This window comes from Scomber scombrus, chromosome 20, assembly GCF_963691925.1.
Source record: "Scomber scombrus chromosome 20, fScoSco1.1, whole genome shotgun sequence".
Taxonomy (NCBI): Eukaryota; Metazoa; Chordata; class Actinopteri; order Scombriformes; family Scombridae; genus Scomber; species Scomber scombrus.
Genome location: NC_084989.1, coordinates 24,494,647 through 24,507,805, shown reverse-complemented (window position 1 = coordinate 24,507,805; position 13,159 = coordinate 24,494,647).

The following is a 13,159-nucleotide window of genomic DNA, read 5'->3' as shown; positions in this document are numbered from 1 at the left end:
AATGCAATGACAATAAAGACAATTCAATTCACTCAAAGCTCAGCTGTCTCCTCCTTCACTGTAAAACACAAACATCATCACAGCAGTCACACAGTTCACTAGTCAGCATGAAGAGTTCCTCATGAAATCATACAAAGAAAACAACTTAACGAATTTACCATGAAAACACAAAGTGTGAGAAGCAGACAGACGAGAGTTTAGAGCTGAATGATGAAGACTAATGATCGTGTCTCCATATTAAAGACAAATATCCCCAAATTCGAAGATTAATTAAGCATTCTTTAAAAAAACAGCATTATAAAAATTAAATAAAAAATAAATTTAAAAAAAATAAATAAAAATTAAAAAAATAAAATTAAATAAAAAAAATAAATTTAAAATTTAAAATAAAAAATAAATAAATAAATAAATAAATAAATAAATAAATAAAATTAAAAATACATTTAAAAAAATTAAATAAATAAAAAAATAAATTTAAATCTAAAATTTAAAAATTTAAAAGAATTAAAATTAAAAAATTTAAAAGAATTAAAATTTAAAAAATTTAAATTAAAATTAAAATAATACCAAATGGACCAAAATAGTTCATTAATCACAACAGAACAATAACTGTCTGAAGCTGCATTGAAATAAAAAATAAACATTTTTCTGAAACTACTTTGTTTTAAAGCTTTAACAGTTAAAATCTTTGGCTGCATTAAAATAAATACGTTTAAAATAAATGATTGATTTGATATCGTCCACATCGTTGCTTTAAGTGATATTAATATCCTTAACGTTCATATCTAAATATAAATATGATAATATATCATTCAGCTGTAATTCAGGTTACAGTCTGTGAAGAGAAAGAAGAGAAGAAGTAAAGATGTCTGCAGCTTAACATGAGACACAAAACCTTAAAACTGTAACTTAATTATTATAATTATAAATAATATAATATATAAAGTTTTTATCCTTATTTCTCTGTTAGTTAATCGTCTCTCTGCAGGATGTTTAAATGTTTTATTTGTAGTTAATTTTTTTTATTAAAGAAAAAAAAAACTCTTTGGGGAAAATCTCAGTTTCACAAAGATTTATAAACCAGCAGCTTTTACTCTTCAGTCTGAAACTGAGTTTTATGTTTCTGTCCTCCGCTGAAACGTTCATTATCTCATATTAACCCTCCTGTTGTCCTAGGAAAGGAAAGAAGGGAGGAAGGATGGGAGGGAGGAAGGATGGGAGGGAGGAAGAAGGAAGGAAGAAAGGGAGGGAGGAAGAAGGAAGGAAGGAAGGGAGGGAGGAAGAAGGGAGGAAGGATGGGAGGGAGGAAGAAGGAAGGAAGGATGGGAGGGAGGAAGAAGGAAGGAAGAAAGGGAGGGAGGAAGAAGGAAGGAAGGAAGGAAGGGAGGGAGGAAGAAGGGAGGAAGGATGGGAGGGAGGAAGAAGGAAGGAAGGAAGGAAGGGAGGGAGGAAGAAGGAGGAAGGATGGGAGGGAGGAAGAAGGAAGGAAGGAAGGAAGGAAAGGAGAATAAATGTGTTTAAATAAACTAAAGTTTTTATATCAGTTAATCAGTGAATGTGTGTGTGTGTGTGTGTGTGTGTATGTGTGTGTGTGTGTGTGTGTGTGTGTGTGTGTGTGTGTTTGTGTGTGTGAATAACTGAAGCTTAAACCAATCAGCTGAGTCGGTTTCTAAAGGAGCGTTCAGGTGTTTCTCTCCTAATGAGCCACTTCCTGGATCCCAACAACCAATCAGAAACTAGGTCAGAGGCCTCGGGCCGTCACACAGGCCAGCGGGCCAGAACCGGGCCGCTGAGGAGTCCAATCCGACCCACTTACCTTCCTGTCTTCTTTTCCTTCTTTTACTTCCTTCCATCTTTCTTTCTCTTCCTTCTTGTCTTCTTTTCCTTCTTTCTTTCTTTCTTTCTTTCTTTCTTTCTTTCTTTCTTTCTTTCTTTCTTTCTTTCCTTCCTTCCGTGCTCCCTCCCTTCCTTCCTTCCTTCCTTCCTTCCTTCCTTCCTTCCTTCCATTATTCCTTTCTGTCTTTTCTTCCTTCCTTCCTTCCTTCCATTATTCCTTCCTATCTTCTCTTCTCTTCCTTCCGTCCTTCCTTCCTTCCTTCTTTTCCTTCCTTCCATTTGTCCTTCCTTCCTTCCATTATTCCTTCCTGTCTTCTCTTCCTTCCCTCCTTCCTTCTTTCCTTCCTTCCTTCCTTCCATCCTCCCTTCCTTCCTTCCTTCCTTCCTGTCTTCTCTTCCTTCCTTCCTTCATTCTTTCCTTCCTTCCTTCCTTCCTTCCTGATTGTTGCTGATCATGTGACCTCAGTATGTTTGTCCTTCCTTCCTTCCTTCCTTCCTTCCTTCCTTCCTTCTTTCCTTCCTGATTGTTGCTGATCATGTGACCTCAGTATGTTTGTACTTCCTTCCTTCCTTCCTTCCTTCCTTCCTTCCTTCCTTCCTGTGTTCTCTTCCTTACTTCATTCTTTCCTTCTTTCCTTCCTTCCTTCCTTCCTGATTGTTGCTGATCATGTGACCTCAGTATGTTTGTCCTTCCTTCCTTCCTTCCTTCCTTCCTGATTGTCGCTGATCATGTGACCTCAGTATGTTTGTCCTTCCTTCCTTCCTTCCTTCCTTCCTTCCTTCCTGATTGTCTCTGATCATGTGACCTCAGTATGTTTGTCCTTCCTTCCTTCCTTCCTTCCTGTCTTCTCTTCCTTCCTTCCTTCCTTCCTTCCTGATTGTCTCTGATCATGTGACCTCAGTATGTTTGTCCTTCCTTCTTTCCTTCCTTCCTTCCTTCCTGATTGTTGCTGATCATGTGACCTCAGTATGTTTGTCCTTCCTTCCTTCCTTCCTTCCTGATTGTCTCTGATCATGTGACCTCAGTATGTTTGTCCTTCCTTCCTTCCTTCCTTCCTTCCTTCCTGATTGTCTCTGATCATGTGACCTCAGTATGTTTGTCCTTCTTTCCTTCCTTCCTTCCTTCCTTCCTGATTGTCTCTGATCATGTGACCTGATCAGACTTTGTGAACATTTTTAAACAAGGTATATTTTTCTCTGAGTTTCCGTCAACATGAAGCTAACTTTGTTCTTTAAGTGAGTCCAGAGGATGGAAACCTCTCCTCCAACAACCAGTAAATAGAGTTTTAAACATCTTCTCTGCAGCTGAGTCTGTCTCTGTCAGATCTGTTGCTGTTCTTACATTTCACACCTCAGATCAGGTTTTTAAGGTTTCTAAAGAGAGAAATCCTTCAACTGAGACGTTTTAAATGCTTACAGGAGAACATGCTGCTGCTCTCTCTCTCTGTTTCTCTATCTGTCTCTCTCTCTCTCTATCTGTCTCTCTCTCTATCTCTCTCTCTCTCTCTGTGTCTCTCTCTCTCTCTCTCTCTGTGTCTCTCTCTCTCTCTGTCCTCTCTCTCTCTGTGTCTCTCTCTCTCTCTGTCCTCTCTCTCTCTCTCTCTCTCTCTCTCTCTCTCTCTCTCTATCTGTCTCTCTCTCTATCTCTCTCTCTCTGTCTCTCTCTCTGTGTCTCTCTCTCTCTCTGTCTCTCTCTCTCTCTGTGTTTGATTAAGTCCAGCTACAGTTCAACAATGTGTTGTCCATTATTCTCACACAATGGATCTCAGTAAGACCCGGTTCTTCAGGCCGTCCTCTGCAGACCGGTGCTGACCACCACCACCATCCGAAGGTGAAGACGAGGACATTATTGTTCTTTAAGATTTATTATTCTTCAATATGTTCTTTACTCGACTGCAACTTTCAGCTACAGAAATCCTTCAGATGTCAAAATGTTCAACTCTTATCTACACTATAAAATCAGTTCTGTGTAATATATAAAACATGTTGACAGTGTATAACAATAATAATATAATCATCCATATTGCACTCATAGACTGTATATAAGAAATGGACGTAACATCCGTGACGTCACCCATTGGTTTGTGGACTGCTGCTCGGAGGCCAATAGTATCGCATCTGAAATTTCAGCTGCATGCTGGGAAAAATAAAAACAGGGATTCTACTTATATGGGCATCAGGAGGAGCATGAGGCGCCCTCCTGAACCTGTGAACCAATCAACCTGTCAATCACCACGTAGCCACGCCCTAATGCATACCCTGCTTTATCGTCACATATAAAATCAGGGAGGCCAAAATGTCCCAAATGAACATCATACTGCATTGAAGAAGGCTTTAAACTAGCGATTGAGACCATAAACACATTTTGAAAACATTTACTGAGGTTAGAAATCAAGTGAGAAGTTGGTGAATTCTCCATTGACTTGTATAGAGACGGAAGTCCTTTTGACACCAAAACGGTTGCCCCCTGGTGGCCTTTTGATAGAATGCAGTTTTAAGTTACTTCCTCGTTGGCCTCATTTCAGAGGACCGAACCGGACCGGACCCCCCCCCCCCCCCCCCGCCTGATTGCACCATAAAAGTGTTTCTCTCAACTAAAATAAAGAAAAAAAAATTAAAAACAAAACAATAAAGAGGTTAAAACAGAAAAGTAGGTCAACGTTTACATAAATAGGCCAAACTATAAATATGATTTCAGAGAATAAGGGGCCAACTATTACAGTAGGGCTCACCGGCTCAGTGACTGTGAATAATGAAGAAGCATGAAGAGGCAGTTTCTATCATACTGTACAGCGTGGTGGTGGGTTTGTGCTGCTTTCCACATCCTCTGAACCAGATTACCGAGCCGGAGTCAGCTCCTCAATGCCAAGACCACCTGACCTGCTCTCAGCCTGCCGTGACTGAGTGTCTGCTGACCTGTTTCACTGCTGCTCACCAGAGGTATTGTCTGTGCAGCGCTGGGTCGGCCCTCAGTAAATTAATAGCTCAGCCGTAGGCCTGAGTGAACATCCTCAAAGACAGAACTAATCCATCCATACTGGCTCACTTCACATCATGTATTCGGCTCATCTACCTATTTCAGTACACAACAACATGCTGCTTTGTTGTAGGTTGTGTTAGTTCAGTTAAATATATCTCTGCTCCATAATACACATTTAACACTTAACCCTCCTGTTGGCCTTGAGTCAAGGAAGGAAGAAGGAAAGGAGGAAGGAAATGAGGGAGGAAGGAAAGGAGGAAGAAGGAAGGAAAGGAGGGAGGAAGGAAGGAAGGGAGGAAGGAAGGGATAAGGAAGGAAAGGAGGAAGAAGGTAAGGAGGAAGGAAGGAAGAAGGAAGGAAAGGAGGGAGGAAGGAAGGAAGGGAGGAAAGGAGGAAGGGAGAAAGGACAGAGGAAATAAGGAAGGAAGGAAGGTAGGAGGGAGGGAGGGAGAAAGGAAAAGAGGAAGGAAGGAAAGAAGGACAGAGGAAAGGAGGAAGGGAGGAAGGAAGGAAGGAAGGAGGGAAGGAAAGAAGGAGGGAGGGAGGAAGGATGGACAGAAAGAAGGGAGGAAAGAGAGAGGAAGGAAAGAAAGAGAGAAGGAGGGAGGAAGGAAGGGAGGGAGGAAAGAAGGAACAGTCAAAACAGACGAGGTCAATTTGACCCGGGAGGACGACACGAAGGTTAAGGCCCATTTATGCTCAACGTACGTACGAAAATGTTTCCGTCCTTTTCAAACGATGTCACCGTCACTGCTCACATACTTCCATGCGTCCTTTACGTTGGCATGGATGTTAACCAATACATCCACCAGGGGGCAGCACAGAGTCAAAACAACTAACATGGCGACTGTGGAGGAGATATTGATAATGTTCCTCTAAATAAAAGACAAAAACGATAAAAGTTTCTAACCAACTCTCACAACCTTTCCTCAAAAAGTTCCACCATTGTTATTTCTTCTTCGTGTCTCACTAGAGCTACGTATCGAATAGTGACAGCAACACTGCCCCCCCATGGTTCCCGGTGGTACTGCTTCGTTTGGCCCGTATCCGTAAGCTTTATGGAAACATGCAGAAATACGGACGAAATGAACGCAGAGCACGGACAGAAGGCTCTGTCCGTATTTAACGTTGAGCATAAATGGGCCTTTAACCCTAACTCTGAGTATAAATAAAACCTTACAACAAGTTTCAGTTCTACCAACTCAAGGCCCGTACAACTGAACAACACCGTAACCAATCGTGCTCCTAACAGAGTGTTAAAGAGTCTTTCTCCTGCTGCACGTCGCCTGTTTAAAAGGTTTAAAAGTTCAGTTTACTAACGTCGAAGGAGATTCTTAGATCTTCTCGAAGCCACCAACCAAGGCTCAAAAGTTCTTCAGAGACCGTTTTATTAACTCAAGAAGCAAACTCTGCAAACTCCCTGCTAGTAATATAGATGATTTCATCAAATGAATGACTTAAAAACTCCTTCTGGCAGTGAAAAACAAAAACTCCCTGCATGTTCTGTAAAACCTTAAAGAAGTTGTTGAAGCTGTTTAATTGAAGTCAGTCTTCCCCTCAAACCGTTTGACGTCACTGTGTTTTGAAAATGTAAATGATGTTTTATTCTTGGCTATATTTAAAAGCAATAAGCTGAATGTTGAAATGTACTCACTGGGTTGCTTCCAGGCAGTGAACAGTCTTATTTGCTTGATTCGGTCTAAGTACGGAAAGCAGATCATCTTCATGGATGAAGGTAAACTCCTCGTTAGTCTTCACCTCCAGTTGACTGAAGTGTCTCTAAACTACTAGAACTGAGGCTGGAAGGTTTGGTAACAGCTTAGTAAAGGTACTGCTCCTGTTGTTTGGCTCTGCTTCGTCTATTTCTGGGTATGAAAGAGAGAATAAAAGTCAATTACACCAGAATGACAACCCAAGACGTTCGTTAATGAGCTGTTTCAATAGAACCATTTGGTGTCTTTGATGTAAAATTGCAACGGATGAAAATCAATCGAGTTGCAGATGTTCCTCTTTTCATTATCTTTCCTAACTGAGTACAGATGATACTGAAGAAGGAATTCTGCTCTGAACACCAGAACTGAACAGCGTCAGTGTTCCCTGTTTCAAACCAGGCGGGGAGCTCCGGTCCTCTGAAATGATGCCAACGCGGAAGTAACTTAAAACCGCATTCTATCAAAAGGCCACCAGGGGGCGACCGTTTTGGTGTCAAAAGGACTTCCGTCTCTATACAAGTCAATGGAGAATTCACCAACTTCTCACTTGATTTCTAACCTCAGTAAACATTTTCAAAATGTGTTTATGGTCTCAATCGCTAGTTTAAAGCCTTCTTCAATGCAGTATGATGTTCATTTGGGACATTTTGGCCTCCCTGATTTTATATGTGACGATAAAGCAGGGTATGCATTAGGGCGTGGCTACGTCGTGATTGACAGGTTGATTGGTTCACAGGTTCAGGAGGGCGCCTCATGCTCCTCCTGATGCCCATATAAGTAGAATCCCCTTTTTTATTTTTCCCAGCATGCACCTGAAATTTTCAAGATGGCGCTGCTCAGATCCGAAACTATTGGCTTCCAAGCAGCAGTCCACAAACCAATGGGTGACGTCACGGATGTTACGTTCATTTTATATACAGGTTATGGTTCAAAGACTCAATCTTTCTTGTATGATGTTCTCTTATAAAACATTTCTACTGTGAACTTTGGGTTTTGAGCCAAATAGTCTGATTACAACTTGAATGTCTTCATTGTACAACACTTAAAATAGAAATCCACATTTAACTCACAGCACAGTTTGACCCGCTGATCCTGCTGAACGTTAAACCTTTCAGAGGAAGATGGAGGTTCATCTCACATCTCTTGAAATTACTGTACTTACTTCCCAAGTACATCGTCCATAGTCTGATCGAGGGGTTAAATCTCAGAATCAGAGTACTGACGTAAATAATGATGTTTTGGTTTCAGGTTACTTTCTGGGAAATAGAGATTTTCATGACTCTAAATATTCTTGAATAGAACATCAAGATATGCGACCGGAGGCAAAGAGATCTTCTGAGAACACACATGTCCGCAATATCTTTCAGCTGCACATCATCTGCTGTATCTTTAACTCTGTCGCCCATTAAGAGGAGCAGCAGCCTTAGAAAATTACTATTCTGGATCGAGAGTTTAGCTGCTGGAGGGCCGACCTCACACGGACCCTTTTAACCCTCCTGTTGTCCTTGAGTCAAGGAAGGAAGGAAGGAAGAAGGAAAGATGGAAGGAAGGAAGGGGAAAAAAAGGAAAGGAAGGAGGGAGGAAGGAAGGAAGGCTGGGAGGAAGGAAGAAGGAAGGAAGGAAGGAGGGAAGGAAAGAAGGAGGGAGGGAGGGAGGAAGGAAGGACAGAAGGAAGGAAGAAAGGGGGATGGAAGAAGGAAAGAAGGAAGGGAGGAAAGAGAGAGGAAGGAAAGAAAGAGAGAAGGAGGGATGGAAGAGGGAAAGAAGGAAGGAAGGAAGGGAGGAAAGAAGGAACAGTCAAAACAGACGGGGTCAATTTGACCCGGGAGGACGACGCAAAGGTTAATGTGCCGATAGGGAGTGAAGGAAGTGAACCGGGCCATCCTTCCTTCTGAAGTTCTTACAGATACAGTTCAGCATCATGACAAAAAAAGACTGTCACAGATGTCGTGTCTCAAACAAGGTGGCAAACATGGCTGCAGTATTTCAAAGGATTAAATACCGACTTGAACATCTGGTGTATCTTCAGTCTGGAGGCGATCAGCGGCTCTTAATGATCGGCTCTGATCCACACAGATGGATCATCACCCCTGAATCTCAGATTGGGTTATTAACCTTCGTGTCGTCCTCCCGGACTGTTCTTTCTTTCCTTCCTTCCTTCCGTCTGTCCTTCCACCCTCTCTCCTTCTCTCTTTCTTTCCTTCCTCTCTCTTTCCTCCCTTCTTTCTTTCCTTCCTCCATCCCTCTTCCTTCATTCTGTCCTTCCTTCCTTCCACCCTCCTTCTTTCCTCCCTTCCTCTTTCTCTCTTTGTTTCCTTCCTTCCTCCCTTCTTCTTTTCCTTTCTCCCTCCCTCCTCCTTCCTTCCTTCCTTTCCTTCCCCCTTCCTTGCTCCCTCCTTTCCTTCTTCCTCCCTTCCTCCCATCCTTCCTTCCTCCCTCCTTTCCTTCCTCCCTCCTTAACTTCCTCCCTTCCTTCCTTGACTCGAGTACAACAGGAGGGTTAAGCAGAACCAACATAAACATTGTGAACGCACTATGAGCCCAAATGATCTCCAGCGATGCAGCACAAGGTTCCTCTGACTACTGTTTCATCTGATAATACAACCCGACTCTCTTCCAATTCCTTCAGGTCTGCTAATAATTCACAGATGACATGTGGTCCGTGTCAGACTGCACATGAAGTGGCAAATTAGCAACAGATACACAGAGAGCTAATACTTAATGCCTTGCTTCTGCAGAGGCTAAAAGGTTAATGACTTCAAAGGCTTCCTAGCTAATAATACAGTATAGTACTAGCTAATAATACAGTATAGTACTAGCTAATAATACAGTATAGTACTAGCTAATAATACAGTATAGTACTAGCTAATAATACAGTATAGTACTAGCTAATATTACAGTATAGTACTAGCTAATAACACAGTATAGTACTAGCTAATACTACAGTATATTAGTACTAGCTAATATTACAGTATAGTACTAGCTAATAACACAGTATAGTACTGGCTAATAATACAGTATAGTACTAGCTAATACTATAGTATAGTACTAGCTAATAATACAGTATAGTACTAGCTAATAATACAGTATAGTACTAGCTGGAAAGGAGGAAGGAAGGGAGGAAGAAAGAAAGATGGAAGGAAGGAAGGGAGGAAAAAGAAACTAGCTGGAAACATGATGTTGATTGAATGTCCTTTCCTTCCTTCTTCCTCCCTTCCTTTCTCCCTCCTTTCCTTCCTTCTTCCTTTCCTTCCTTCTTCCTCCCTTTTATTTCCATCCTCCCTTCCTTCTTTCCTCCCTCCCTCCTTCGCTATTTCTTTCCTCCCCCCTACCTTCCTCCCTTCCTTTTTTCCTCTGTCCTTCTTTCCTTCCTTCCTCACTTCCTCTTTTCCTTTCTCCCTCCCTCCTCCCTTCCTTCCCTCCTTCTTTCCTCCGTCGTTCGATCCTTCCTCCCTTCCTTTCTCCCTCCTTTCCTTCCTTCTTCCTTTCCTTCCTTCTTCCTCCCTTCCTCCCTCCTTTCCTTCCTTCTTCCTCCCTTCCATCCTTCCTCCCATCCTTCCTTCCTCCTTTCCTTCCTTCTTCCTCCCTTCCTTCCTTGAACTCAAGGGCAACAGGAGTGTTAAAAAACCAAAATATGGTTATATTTTTTTATGTAGAGCAGTGAAAGTTGAAATGTTTTTCTTTAAAAAAAAAAAGAATAACATCTTTGTGTCCTGCTTCCTTTGGTTGATTTGAGGGGGGGCGGCGGGGGGAGTTGGGGTATTGTTTCTCGGATCCATGCAGGGTTCAGGTGAGGTGAGTCTGAGGTCCTTTTTAGTGTCGGAATGTTTTTGACCATCGGAGACCTTTAGTGTAAACATGATCATACAATAGAAGGAGTGAACTCAGCCTTTGACACAAAGGGCCTCGAAGGGTTTAACGAAGCCTGTTGGCCGAGTCGAACTTCCTTCTTTCCTCCCTCCCTCCTTTCCTCTGTCCTTCTTTCCTTTCTTTCTCCCTTCCTCTTTTCCTTTCTCCTTCCCTCCTCCCTTCCTTCCCTCGTCGTTCCTCCCTCCCTCTCTCCTTCCCCCCTACCTTCCTCCCTTCCTTCTTTCCTCTGTCCTTCTTTCCTTCCTTTCTCCCTTCCTCTTTTCCTTTCTCCTTCCCTCCTCCCTTCCTTCTCTCCTTCTTTCCTCCGTCGTTCCTTCCTTCCTCCCTTCCTTCTTTCCTTTCTTCTTCTTCCCTTCCTTCCTTCCTTCCTCCCTCCTTTCCTTCCTTCTTCCTTCCTTCTTTCCTCCCTTCCTCTCTCCTTTCCTTCCTTCTTCCTCCCTTCCATCCTTCCTCCCTTTTGTTCTTCCCTTCCTACCTTCTTTCTCCGTCCTTTCCTTCATTCTTCCTCCCTTCCTTCCTTCCTCCTTTCCTTCCTCCCTTCCTTCCTTGACTCAAGGGCAACAGGAGTATTAAAAAAAACAAAAGATGGTTATAGTTTTTTATGTAAAGCAGTGAAAGTTGAAATGTTTTTCTTTAAAAAAAAAAGAATAACATTTTTGTGTCCTGCTTCCTTTGGTTGATTTGAGGCGGGGCGGCGGGGGGGGTTGGGGTATTGTTTCTCGGGTCCATGCAGGGTTCAGGTGAGGTGAGGCTGAGGTCCTCATCGGAGACCTTTAGTGTAAACATGATCATACAATAGAAGGAGTGAACTCAGCCTTTGACACAAAGGGCCTCGAAGGGTTTAACGAAGCCCGTTGGCCGAGTCGAACTCGATATTTCAGGTTCAGATCTGAAACATAAACATTGATGTATTTGTCTCCAAAAATATCAAACGGGTCACGTGTTTGTCGCACACAAAGGGAGCGCTGTTTCATTTATAACTTATATTTTTGGGTGAGTATGAGAAACCGCAGTCGGCAGTCAGACGGGCGGTTCATGTCCTGTCTCTGTGACCGTCTGTCCTCTCTGTTGTTTGCTCTGGATAATGGTGTGAGGCCCAGTTTACCCAGAGTGACCCTCTCCTCACACAACCCATTCTTCCCCCTGTTCAGTCTGTTCTAGCGTCTCTCTACTTTGGTATTTTTCTTTTTGTGTGTGTGTGTTGTTCCGTTTATGGAGGTCAGTGTGCTCCAAACAATCGAGTGGAAATTTCCAGAAAACGTATTTATGGATCTGTAGTTACATGATGCCGAAGGTCAGGAAGAGAGGAATTTCATTATAGTTTAGTTTATTTAGGTCAGTACTCAACATAACGTTATTATTAGGAGCTATATTGGATTGCACTTATTGCATAGCTAAAATGGCGAAAAGTAACAGATGCGACTGTAATATATGCTGAGCTGCAATGATTAGTCAATTAATCAATTAGTTGTAAACAGGCGGGGAGCTCCGGTCCTCTGAAATGAGGCCAACGCTGAAGTAACTTAAAACTGCATTCTATCAAAAGGCCACCAGGGGGCGACCGTTTTGGTGTTGTAGAGGCAGATATGTGTGCATCATAGTAAAAGGAGACAACAACAAGTAAAACGAAAGGTCAACAGATGTACCAATTGGGCTTGTCGCAACAAGCCTGTCAAGGGAGTTTTTGCCATATCCATATCCCTAAAAGGAGGTTAGGAAGTCAACATTACGAGAAAGGGTTAGGCTTACAGGAAACCAGATCTTAGCTGGACACGCCAGGTCGGCTTGACCTGGCACACAAAAAATACCAAAGGACGCCTACGTGCCAAACCAGTAGTATAAATAGCCTGGAGAGGGGCTGAGGCGGGAGCTGTTTTCGATAGTCTTCGTTGATGTTTGCCGTGTTCACCGCATCTTCAATAAAAGTCCAGTTGGCTGTTCAACTACTTCTGTTCTCGGTCTCTTACTTTAAAGGTTATTCAAGTTAAGTAATCAAGTAATTATCTTACAGTGTCAAAAGGACTTCCGTCTCTATACAAGTCAATGGAGAATTCACCAACTTTTCACTTGATTTCTAACCTCAGTAAACGTTTTCAAAATGTGTTTATGGTCTCATAAGCCCATTGGTTTGTGGACTGCTGCTCGGAGGCCAATAGTATCGGATCTGAGCAGCGCCATCTTGAAAATTTCAGTTGCATGCTGGGAAAAATAAAAACATGGATTCTACTTATATGGGCATCAGGAGGAGCATGAGGCGCCCTCCTGAACCTGTGAACCAATCAACCTGTCAATCACCACGTAGCCACGCCCTAATGCATACCCTGCTTTATCGTCACATATAAAATCAGGGAGGCCAAAATGTCCCAAATGAACATCATACTGCATTGAAGAAGGCTTTAAACTAGCGATTGAGACCATAAACACACACCTAAACGGTCGCCCCCTGGTGGACTTTTGATAGAATGCAGTTTTAAGTTACTTCCGTGTTGGCATCATTTCAGAGGACCGGAACTCCCCGCCTGGTCCAGAATGACTCATTGAACATTTTTGGCTTTTTGGAGTCAGTTGGAGCATTAAGCAGCTGTGAGTGACACTTTCACCTTCCTGTCGTCCTCCCGGGTCAAATTGGCCCTGTCTGTATTGACTGTTCCTTCTTTCCTCCCTTCCTTCTCTCTTTCTTTCCTTCCTCTCTCTTTCCTCCCTTCCTTTTTCCTTCCTCCATCCCCCTTTCTTCCTTCCTTCTGTCCTTCCTTCCTCCCTC